General features: G+C 39.6%; 1 protein-coding gene across 7 annotated transcripts in view; it reads right to left on the reverse strand.

Moving 5' to 3' along the window:
* raph1a (Ras association (RalGDS/AF-6) and pleckstrin homology domains 1a) overlaps positions 1-12,484 on the reverse strand; it is a 197,605-nt gene that overhangs the window by 133,227 nt on the left and 51,894 nt on the right. The window contains exon 1 of one of the 7 annotated variants that reach the window (XM_063051744.1): positions 9,477-9,658. The exons of the other annotated variants lie outside the window; for them this stretch is intronic. The gene's annotated coding sequence lies outside the window, so the exon portion shown is untranslated. Of the gene's footprint in view, positions 1-9,476; positions 9,659-12,484 lie in introns of those variants that run through there. 7 annotated transcript variants of the gene reach the window in all.

Below are 12,484 nucleotides of genomic sequence, written 5' to 3' on the forward strand. Positions count from 1 at the left end.
TCTATGTTGGTGGCAGCACATCTGGGTGAGCAGAAGTTGATGGCACTGGAGTCGAAGATTTGCACTTTTTCTAGCTTTTTTTAACATATCTTCCAAGGTAAGCTGTTCCATATATTTTGGTCTGTCTCTGATTAGCTTATCCTGCAGCATATAAACACTCATTATTTCTTGCTCAGTTATAAAACATCGTTGCTCTAATCCTTTCAGCAATTCACCTGTCAATAGAAAGTCTCAGGTTAAAAACCATGTTATCAGCACTTTATCTAGTTCCGAACTTCTTCTATCTTTCATTGTTTTTCTTACACACATCTGTTTCTTTGAGCTACTATCAGCAAAAAAATGTAGCAGTTTTTCTTCTGTTTCTTTATATTGTACACTGTGGAAGAGCCAATGTTGTAACACTTGCACAAGCTTTTCACCGATACACCACTGTCCAGTTTTTTCCAAGAGTTCAACCTTATCTTTAATGAATAATGTGCAGTGTTTTCGCTTCACAGCACGAGATGCATTTCTTTTGCTCACTGGGCCCATAATTGGGGCTAAAAAAGAGCCAATGATATTAATAAATGCAGGAAAACAAGCAGGAATCGCCTGTCTGTGCTTAAAAGAGCGCGCCAACACGTGAACAGATCTAGTGCAACCAAAACAATGAGCAGCAGATTGGTACGGTGGCCCGTGAAATTTGAAATTAACAGTTGCGCAGAAAATTTGAAATCAGCGCCGGATTATCAAAGGAACCGGATTACAGGTAGTCAGATTAGTGAAGGTCGACCTGTACAATAAATCTTTTCGCCCATATTATTTTCTCAAGTTCATTGTACTCTTGATTATGCAATATTCTGAAAGTTCTTTGTGGCTTCTTCCACAAATACAAAATACACACACAATATGCTGGAGGAATTCAGGAAGTCTATGGAGAGGAATAAATAGATGAGGTTTCAAGCAAAACTCTTCATCAGGATTGGAAAGAAAGGGGGCAGAAGCCAGAATAATGAGGTTGGGAGAGGGAAGGAGTAGGAATCTGTCAGGTGATACGCAACACCAGGGGAAGGGGAAGGGGGATAAAGTAAGAAGCTGGGAGGTGATATATAGAAAGGGTAAAGGTCTGAAGAGGAAGGAATCTCAGGAGATGACAATGGACCATGGAAGAAAAGAAAAGAGGAGGGGAACCAGAAGTGAGTGATGGGCAGTTGAGAAGAGAAGGTGTTTACTGTACAAAGCTAGGCAGGGAGTTAAACAACTTCCTAACACCCAGACGGAATCTTTCTTCAGGGCTTTTAATGAAAAAACTTGAGAAACTGCAGAAAGATAAGTAAAACACATATTAAATTCAATGAAAAATGGTTGCACACCTGAATATACTGATAATATTGATTATTCTCACAATCAGTGTTAACCAACATTCTGTAACTATGTCATATAGACCACAGTGAACTTGTGGTGCAATGATAGCTTAATAGTAATAAACGATAAAAATAATACCTCAAAGTACATCTACCAAATGTTTCCCAATATTAAGAAAGCTTAAGACTCATAGATATTGCTATTTCAAGGGCAAATAAAGAGTGGATGGAGATGGATGTCTTTCTACTGTGTGTGCTTCAAGTTGAATTCCAAATTATCCCACGCAGGAAATGATGTAAAAAATTGCTTACAAACAGCAAGTGATGTTCATACAAAACTAACTGCATACCACACAAACAGTGCCTCTAGATGCCAGAACAAGGGCAGAGGGGGCAACAAGAATGGGGAATGGAAAGGGGGGTGGAGGGAGGGAAGAGTGGTTCCGAAAAGTTAGGGAAATCAATGTTCATACTTGAAATGCCTCCTTAATTCCTTAGCCATTTCTTTACTCCCCATTATATCAAAAAAGTCTCTCTCTGAAAGGGATCACAATTGTTCTTTGGAAGCACTCTATTTTTGATTCACTTTAGTTCCCTTCATATTCTATTTTCCTATTTTTTATCAATTTTTTTGGCTATCCTAAGCCTAATGCTTCAACTAAACAATTTTATACCTTTTCCTCATTTAATATGACTTCAGTAATTTTGCCTACTGTCACAAACTTTAATAGTTTCCTAACCTGCCACAATAACCTCTTCTAACACCTTCATTGTTCCCATTGTTTAGTTTGAAAGCCTCATTCTCAGATTGACGTACATCTCTTTCGAATTTAATTTCATAACAGGTGCCTCCAGATTATGAGAGACCTGACTTATAAAAATCTTACTTTTTATGCAAATATCCCCAGGTATGGTACCTGAACTCTTCATTAGGAAGCCATACAGTGATTAATACAAAAAATCCAATCTCTCTCCAAACTCTCCTTCAGGTATGATCAAACATTACAAACTATTGTATCAAAGCAAAACTCCAAAGTACAAGTTTAAAGTAAAGTACATATATGTCACCATATACAACCCTGATATTCATTTTCTTGTAAGCATCCCAGTAAATACAAGAAACACAACAGAATCAATGAGAGAATGCCCCCAAAAGGACAAACAACCAATGTGCAAAAAAACAAACTCTGCAAATACAAAAAGAATCTGTGCTGGAAATTGTGGAAGGGATGTTGTTCCCAATCCGAGGATCCAGCTGCACAAGGAGGTATTGAGGCATAGGGCTTGAAGTTTATTTATCAGTTTTGAGGAGATGATAGTATTGAATGCCAAGCTGTAGTCAATGAAGTGCATCCTGATGTATGCATTGTTGCTGTCCAGATGTTCCAAGGTTAAGTGAAAAGCCAATGAAATGGCAGTTGCTGTTGACCTGTTGTGAGTTAGGCAAACTGGAGCAGATCCAAGTCACTCCTCAGGCAGCAGTTGATATGTTTCATCCATGACGTCTCAAAGCACTTCATCACATTGAATGCAAGTGCTATTGGAAGACAATCTTCCAGGCAGTTTACCATGTTCTTCTTAGGCAGCGGTATCATTGAAACCTACTTGAAGCAGGTGGGTATGTCAGACTGCTGAAGGGAGAGGTTAAAGACATCATTGAACACTCCAGCCAGTTGATCAGCACAAGTCTTTAGTACTTGACAGATATCCCATCTGGGCCACATGCTTTCCATGGGTTCACCCTCATGAAGGACGCTCTCACGTTGACCTCAGAGACTGAAACATTAGGGTCATCGGGGCTGTGGGAGTTCATGAAGGTGCCTCCATGTTTTGACAGTCAAAGTGAGCAAAACACCAGGCTATCTGATGAAATACTATCAAAAACAAATTCCAGATTTTCAAATGCCAAAAGAAGATGTGTTTACAGGCAGTATTATGAAATCGTCTGCAGAGATACTAACTGATAACAACAAAATAGACCCCAGAATGATTCCAATAATGGGAGAGTCTCTGACAAAAGGGCATACCCTCAGAAATAGAAGGATGTCCTTATAGGATAGAGATGAGAAGGAATTTCTTTAGCCAAAAGTTGGTGAATTCATTCCCACAGACAGCTGTGGAGGCCAAGTCACTGGGTATTTTTAAAGCAGTGGTTTACAGGTTCTTAATTCGTTAAGGGTAAAGGTTACAGGGAGAAGACAACAGAAATTAGTTGAGAGGGAAAATAAATCAGCCATGATCAAATGGTGGAGCAGTCTCATGGGCTGACTGGCCTAATTCTGCTCCTATGTCATAAGGCCTTATAGTTGAATCAGATGCAAAAAAAAACAAAAAGTGTTTCAAAACCATGGTAAAATGGTCAGTCCTCACAATGTGTTAAGTAGATAATCTATTTTAGTAACATCAGAAGAAATAATTTTATTTTTGGTGATATATTGACACTAAATTGAAGATTTAGTATAAGGGGTTTTTGCATCTATGCAGTGCCTCAAGAAATTTATGCAAAGTCTTGAATATTTGACTTGCTTTGGCATGAAATGGTATGGATCATGTGCTTGACAATGCTGTGAATAAACAAGGATGCCCACTGGTCAGCAAGGACAAGTTGTGCCAAATGGCCTGTTTCCATGGTGAAAACCCACTAGTACTGTCATCTTGAGACTCCCAAAAGTGTTGGTGAAATTTCTTTTTCACTGCATTATTTTTTCTTACATGCCCTAATATTGGTACTTGGACATTACAATACCCTCTTGCAATACACTCAAGTAACCATTTCTTTCATGCAATTTGAAACAACAAATATTCAGTAAATCATAGGGGTAGCTAACATTTCACAGCACAATACATTCTTCATCCACAGCCCACACATGCACACTTTGAAGTCGCACTGAATAGCTTTGAGTAGGAAAACGCCAGACTACTTGCACAATGAAATTTAAGATTAGAACATGGAACACTGGACAAGCCATTTTATGCCAATTTACACTAAATGTCCTTTTCCTGTGCTTCATCCATATCCTTCCATATTCATGTGTCTATCTAAAAGCGTCAAACTCCACCAAATTGTCTACTTCACAACTACTTCTAGTAACCTATCCCAGGCACCTGTCAATCTCTGCAAGGGAAGAAAAAAACTGCTCCGCACATGTCCTTTAACCTTCCTAAATTAAAAGCATGCTTCTGGTGTTTAATATTTCTACCCTGTAGAAAAGATTTTGACTGTCTACTCTACCTATGCCTCTCAACTTAAGAAATACTCTACCCTGTCTCTTCTCAGCCTCTGATACTCTAGGGCAAGAGTTCCCAACCTGAAGTCCACAGACCCCTTGCTTAATGGTATTGGTCTATGGCATAGAACAGGTTGGGAACCCCTGCTCCAGGGGAAACAACCCTAGTTTGTCTAACCTTTCCTTATCGGCCATACCCTCTAATCCAGGCTGTACCCTGGTAATCCTGTTCTGCACCCTGTTCCTATACATGCTTCCTATAATAGGATTGTATAATGTTCCATGAGTGGTCTACCTAAAGTTCATTTAGCTGAAGCATGACTTTCTTACTCTGATACTTAACATCACCACTTTTACCATCTTATCCACTTGCACTGAAGTATGGACCTGGACTCCAAGATCTTTCTGTGCTGCAGCAGTACTATTAAGGGGCCTGCCATTATTGTACACTTTCTCCTTTTAATTGACCTCCTATTGTGCAACTTCACATTTGCATGAACAAAGCTCCATCTACCACTTTCCTGCCCATATCTGGTGACTGATCTATATCCCACAGTATTCACTGATAGTCCTTTACTGTCCACAACTTCACCAATCCTGGTGATTGTTTTAACACTCTCATAGTTAAATACCCTACAATATAAAGTTGGCATCCAGGAAAAACCCTAATCACTACAGTTAAGCAACACAATGTCCACTTTACACTAAAATGGCCTTTGATTTTTTGTTCTAATTGTGTTTTCTTGTAAAAATTGTGTATAATGTATGTTTAAGTTGTTCCTGTGAACGCTGATAGGATGCTGTGTCTGTGATGCTGCTGCAATAAGATTTTTCCCTTACATAACATAATCCTTACAAAACCTCTCATATTTCCCCATCTCTAATTTCTTCGTCTACCTCCATCCACCTAAGCCTCTTACAAACTGCCCGTCAATAGTATTTAGCCATGTTTTATAGTTCTAATAGTTACTATGGTAGGTACCCAGCAACACAAGAGGATATTGTACCCCTAAGAGCAATAGCATTGAATTGTTTGTTTTGTGGAATTTCTATCAATAAATCTGTTGCTACTTTATAGAAGCTTATATTAACATCTTTACCTGAATCAATACCAACCTAATCTATCACAATTTGAAACCTCACTTGAATTACTCATTCCCCCAAGTGTCATTCCCAACTCTTTATTTCCTTGTTTCCCAAAAATTTGTTCCATCACAGACACACCCACCAATTCCCCTTTGATTCTATTGGTCACTTATATGGAGTAAGCGGATATTTTACAACTAACCAGCACATCTAACCAGTTCTGTAATATTGCATTTATGCAATGCAAGTTGAATATTGGGAAAGAGAATCATCATCATCATCATCATCATCAGGTGCCATGCCCAGTTTGAGCTTTGACTGCCATGGCCCACATGCTCCTGTTTCGGGTCAAGTGGATCAATTTGTTGGTATTCCATTTCCAGTTCTCTGGCTGCTGTCTCCATCATCATGTCTTTGTCTTCCTCTTGCTTTCTTCCCTTCAATCTTTCCCATAATTACCGTGCATTCTAACTCCTTTTTCCTAATCACATATCCAATGAAGTTACGTTACCTTTTCATGATCTCATACATTATTTCTCTTCTTGTGCTTGCTCTGTTCATGACACCCTCGTTAGATATTCGTTTCGTCCATGATATCCTTTGCATCCTCCTCAAAAACCACATCTCCGCTGCTTCAATTCGTTTCTTCATGTTACTAGATATTGTCCAACATTCTGAGCTATATAACAACTGGATAAACATAACATTTCAGTACTCTGAGGCGGGTTGTCATGCCTAGTTTAGTATTGGTCAGTATACTCTTCATTCTCGTAAAGGTGTCTTTTGCCATCCCTATTCTTCTTTTGATGTCCATGTCGCACCTGCCATCTGATGTCACCCAACTTCCTAAGTATCAAAAGTTCTGCACCTGTTTTGTGTCTTCCCCGATTACTCTCCACCTGCAGATAGGATTCTCCTTCTTTTTGGATATCACCATACATTGTCTTTTTGCAATTGATAGACAGACCCATTTTTGCACTTTCTTCAACAACTATATCAATTAAGTTTTGTAGTTCTTCCTCCGTATTGCAATTAACACAGTGTCATCTGCATATCTGAAATTATTTATGTTTTCACCACCAACTTTGATTCTCAAGATATCTCTTATTTTTTGTAGTATTGTTTCACTGTACACATTAAATAAATCAGGGCAGAAAACATACCCTTGTCTAACACCTCTCTTGATTTTCGTAAACTGACTCACTTCTCTATCTATTCTTATAGCGGCAGTTTGTTCCCAGTACAGATTTCTGATTAGGCAGAGGTCTTTCAAATCTAGATCTAGAGTTTTCTGTAATGTTTCAAACAACTTATTGTGCTTCACTTTATCAAATGCTTTTGTGTAGTCAATAAAACAAACAAATCTATTTGCACTTGAATAGCTCGTTCTGATAGTATCCTTAACATCAATATTGCATTTCTTGTACCTTTGTCCTTCACAAAATCACATTGTTCTTTACCTATTTCAGCTTGTATCTTACTTTTAGCTCGTCATCAAAATTCTTAGAAGTATCCTGGTGATACGGCTCATTAAACTTATGGTCCTATGTAATTCACATTCTATTGCTCCAGGTTTCTGAGGAAGAGTGATAAACACTGATTTTTTCATCTCTTCTGGTATTATTTCAGTCTCATAAATGTCATTGATTAAATCAGTAAGTTTTTCAATTCCATAATCTTCAAGGGCAATAATTTGCTCTATTACTAATTCATCAAGATCTGCTGCCTTTCCTTTCTTCATTTTTTTTTTAGCATTACGAACTTCAGATTTTAAAATACTTGGATCTTCAATGTTTTTCTTAATTTCTGGTTTTTCACCTCGATCGTCTTCAAACAATTCCTGAATATACTCAGTCCATCTGTTCATAAGGACGATAATGGTACTGTCCTTTGCTTTCAAACATCCACCTGAAGAACAGAGGAGCTTTTTACCAGTGATACTCTTGATTTGTTGATGTAACCTTTTTGGATCAGTAATTAGAAATCTTTCTGTTTGCTCACATTCCTGGTTTAACCACTCTTCTTCGGCTTTTTGACATAAGCTTTTAACTTTTTTATTTAAGGACTTGTATTCTATAGGATTTGCTTTCTTCTGTCTCCTTTCTTCCATTAGATTTTTGATTTCATCTTTCATCCATTTATTCTTTGTGCTTTTTTCTTTTTTAGGAATCACTGACTTTGCTGATTCTACCAAGGCATCTTTTAGATAGTTAAATTTCATTTCTACATGATTGCTATCACCTGCAACAGATTCTATTTCTAGACTTTGAAATCTGTTCCTTACTTTTCAATTGTAAATTTGTGTCTTAAGTTTTCTCCTTTAATTAATTGCAAGTAGTCAAGGTTCAGGTTTTTGCTTCTTTAGTTTTTTAAGTTTTACTTTTACATGACATACTACTGGGTTATGGTCACTATTACAGTCTGCACCTGGATATGTTTGGCATTGAGTCACTGAGTTTCTAAATCTTTGGTTTATAGTAATAAAGTCAATTTGATTTCTAGTGTTATCACCTGGACTTTTCCAGGTCCACAAGCGTCTTGGATGGTTTTTAAAGTAGGTATTCATAATGACCTGATTATTCATCTTGCACCATTCTACCCATTTCTCACCTCTTTCATTTCTTTCCCCTAGTCCAAATTTTCCTATGGTATTTCCATCAGCACCTTGTCCTACTTTAGCATTTAGATCTCCCATGACAATAACAATATCTTGAGATTTGCATCCATTCTTTGCTTATTCAAGCTCCTCATAGAATTTATCTATATCCTCATTTGTTCCATCTGTTGTTGGTGCATATACCTGTATAATTGCTAAATCAAATGGTTGTCCTCTGAATCTAACAAGGAGCACTCTTTCGGATACTGCCCAATGTCCTAAAGCAGGGGAAGAGAACAGTACCTTTAAAGAAATGGCCCACCATCTTATCTCAAAAGCATTTTATATTCCTGTGACAGCATAATTAAGGATTAATGTGGCTTATGATCAATAAATTCTGCAAATCCAAATACATCTTGTGAGAAGAGGATAAAAAAAAATCTAAGTCGCCAATGTGTATTTCTGGCAATTGTGAAGAAATCAGAGGGATTCCTGAAAGATGCATTCCATATAACTGCTTTTAGCATTCTCCAGACTGCTTAAAGTCACGTGCTTGGAAAGCTACATCATTCATCCTACGTGGGGAGCTTGAGAGAAAGGACACTCAAAATATGTCTTTGTAGCTACACATTGCTGCCCAAAGGAAAGGCAAAGATCACCACTGGTTAACCATGACTGATTTTAGGCAACAGGCAATATTAAATGATAAATACTAAGAAACAAACTGAATGCTGAAGAGCTGAAATTAAGGTTGCTGGTTTGCTAATATCCCAAAGCAATGGTTGACATTTTGGATGATACCTTTCATGTTAAAATTTAAACAGCTGCCCAGAGGAACAACTAATAAATACATCATTCTCCCCTTCAGCCCTTTAACACCAAATTGAAATTCAATTATAGCTTCCAGTTTACTGTTTTTGTTAAATTTCCAGTGTTCTCATCTGGGTCAAAAAATTAAAGTGCATGCTACAACAACATGACTGAAAAGAAAGCTAATAATCATACTCACTTATCCCTTGATAGGGACTTAACAATGGTTCACAGATTAAACGTATACTTGGAGTACATTTATAAAAAGCTGTCACCTGCCTATATAAAGCAAGCTGTGTTCTGGTTACGAAATTTTAAAGAAAACAGCTTGCATTTCTATTTTTAAACCACAACAGTGGAGCTATTCATAAATAGCTTTATGGATCTTCAGAAGCTAGCAATAAACCCACCTACTTGGTAAGTGCCCACGATTCACGTGGTCAGTGATCATCAGGCAATGCTCTTTTATCCACTTGCACAGACAAAAACCAGTACGCTCCATGTCTTTCCAGTTTTCCTGACCCCTACCTTGCATTACTGCTGCAATCTATGATGTGGGTGGGAATTGTACCAGGAATTCCCACAGTTTGCAGTACTATTTCATCTTTTGGAACAGCTGGGTGGATTGAACTGGAGAGATAAGGAAGAATGGTCACTAGATTGGCACTAATAAATAATTAGAGAGAGAAAATATAATCAGACCTTCATGCAGACCATGTTGTCAACGATCACCAGCAATTCTGTTGAGTTAGTTCAAAACCTATTTTCTGTACTCCAGTCTCACACTTCACTACCAGCTGCCTATACTGTTGGCTGAACCATTCAGATTTTGCAAAGATAATCTGAATTGTTTTTTTCACAATCTGGACATTGCCAGAGGAGCTGGCATTTAATGACTATCTTAAATTGCCCTTGAGGTGGTATGGTGAGCAATTCTGAGCTGCAGACAGTCCTGGTGAAGTTATTTCCATATACCATCAGGGGGAAGTCCTTCAAAAAACTTTGGGCTGTAAGGACCCGAGTCATTCACCAAAGGATATCCATCCTCAGACTTGCTCTTGTTGCCATCATATTTATGTGACTGGTCTGCTTGGGTTTCTACTACTACTATGTCGATTCAGGCCTAGGGGGCCAGCATCGGGCACGATGACGGACTCTCCACTTCTCCCTCTCCCTCATCGGTGTGTTCAGTTCATCTACATTAGCCGCGCCGCTGTCTTCTAGGAGCGTGTTGACCATAGTCTTGGGGGGGGGGCGCCCAGGATTCATCCTCCCATGCTTGGGCTCCCATATGATGACTAGGCTGGCAGGTAGCTCAGGGTGCCGTAGACAGTGCCCTGCTAATTGCAGTCTTCTCACCTTGATTTTAGTGGTAAGCATCGGTAGGTCGTCATAGAGCTCGATGTTCGTCATGTGCTGTTGCCAGCTCACGTCAAGAGCCATCCGGAGCATTCATGAATAGCAACCATCTAGAGACTTTCTCATAGTCTTGGTGAGTGTCCACGTCTCGCATCCATACGTGAGAATGGACTCAATGACTGCTATGAAGATCCTCTTTTTAAGCCCTCTGGTCAGGTTCGCCTTCCAGATTTCCTTCATGTTGTTCACAGCCCTCCACACCAGCGCCTTCCGTATCTTTATGTCCTTCTCCGAACTCATCATTCTTGACCTGAGATACTTGTAGTCAAAGACTTTCTTAATGGTATCATTCTTTACGGTCTTGAGAGTACCTTCATCGCAGATAAACAGCATGTACTCTGTCTTTTTAGCATTTAGGTGAAGTCCAACTTTATTGCACTCAATTTCCACTTTTGTCAGTAGCTGCTGTGCTTCCTCCATCTGGTCAGAGAGCAGGACTATGTCATCTGCAAAATCGAGATCTGTGAGCGTAACTGGTCTGACCCTTTTGGTTCGTCCTGGTTTTATGGTAAAACTAAACTTGTCATGATCTTTGGTAGCTTGATGTAGAGCGTAATCAAGGACAATTATAAAGATGTGGGGTGCCAGAGTGTCTCCTTGCAGCACTCCAGCTAGGAGCTTGAACACTGCTGTTTCTCCGTCTGGTGATACAACATTCGCCATGGTTTTGGTATAGTTGGACTCTATTGCTCTCAGTAGATGGTCTGGCACTCCGTATGCTTTCAGGATCTTCAGCATTTTACCTTGGTGAATGGAGTCAAAAGCTTTGTGAAAATCGATGTAAGTAAGCACGGTTGGCAGGTTGTTCTTCTTGACTTCCTTGATGATTCTATGGAGAGCAAAATATTTGCATTACTGTGTGCACTTCTGTTGAAAACCATTCTGATTGAACCTTAGTTTAGGGTCAATGGCGGTGCGAATCCCGTTCAAAATCATCTGATTGTATAGCTTTGCTGAGATGCAGAGCAAGCTGATACCATGGTAGTTATCTGTCTTCATGAGTGATCCAGACTTGGGGACTGGGATAATGTTTGAGAGTGACCATCAGTGCCATATTACATTCGTCCAGCAAGATGTCGTCCAGGTCGCAGTTCTTTAGGACATCTGGTGGTATCCCATTTGGTCCAGCACTCCTGGCCTGTTTGAGTGCATATTTGGCCTTCTTCAGTTCCTCAATGGTGAACGGGCTGTCATCGATGTTGACTTGTGTTAGTATCGTGGGTACGTCCTCCTCTTCTTCCATGATAGTTGGAGGGCTTCCCAGCAGGTTCTTAAAGTGGGTAAACCATGTCTGGACACAGTCCTCTGCTGTTTTACCACTTATTTGACCTGATGGGGACTTCATCCATCTGCTGATCTCGTTGACTAGGTGCCATGCATCTCCATGCTGCTTGTCTTCATTAGCAGCCTCTACCTCTCTAATCCTCTCAGCTAGTTCCTCTTCCTTTAGTCGGTCGTAGGTGGCAAAGAGATTCTTCTTTGCTGTCTTGAACTAGTCTCTTAGCTCTTGTGTTTCGCTCCTTCTAAGTTCGGCATGACAAGCATTGACCACACTTCTTGCTGTGACGACGTCAGGATGTTTCGAGATCCAGCTCTTCTTGATTTGCTTCACAGTAGGCAAACTCTTTATTGCATCTGTGTGTGCGTCTATGAGCCATTGATAGCGGTCGGCGGCAGTCTCTTCCTCCTCCCTTTCCAGTGGGCTGAAGCGATTTCTCACCTCCACTGTGTACTGGTCTTGAAGAATAGGTTGAGAGGAGAACGCCTTCCAGTCTACCTTCTCCTTGGGACCTGTGGCTTTGGGTTGCTGCAGGCTCAGTCTCACTTGCATTGACACTACTCTGTGGTCAGAACTGACCAAGTTGAAGGTGCTGCAGGCATCAGTGTTGATAACACAATTACGCCATTTTGTTCTGGTCAATGGTAACTTCTAGTTTGTAACAATGGGGACTTGTGATATTGATGCTGAGTGTCAAAGGCTCTCAAATGCTAATGTTGCTTGC

Source organism: Mobula hypostoma, chromosome 6 (assembly GCF_963921235.1).
Source record: "Mobula hypostoma chromosome 6, sMobHyp1.1, whole genome shotgun sequence".
NCBI lineage: Eukaryota > Metazoa > Chordata > Chondrichthyes > Myliobatiformes > Myliobatidae > Mobula > Mobula hypostoma.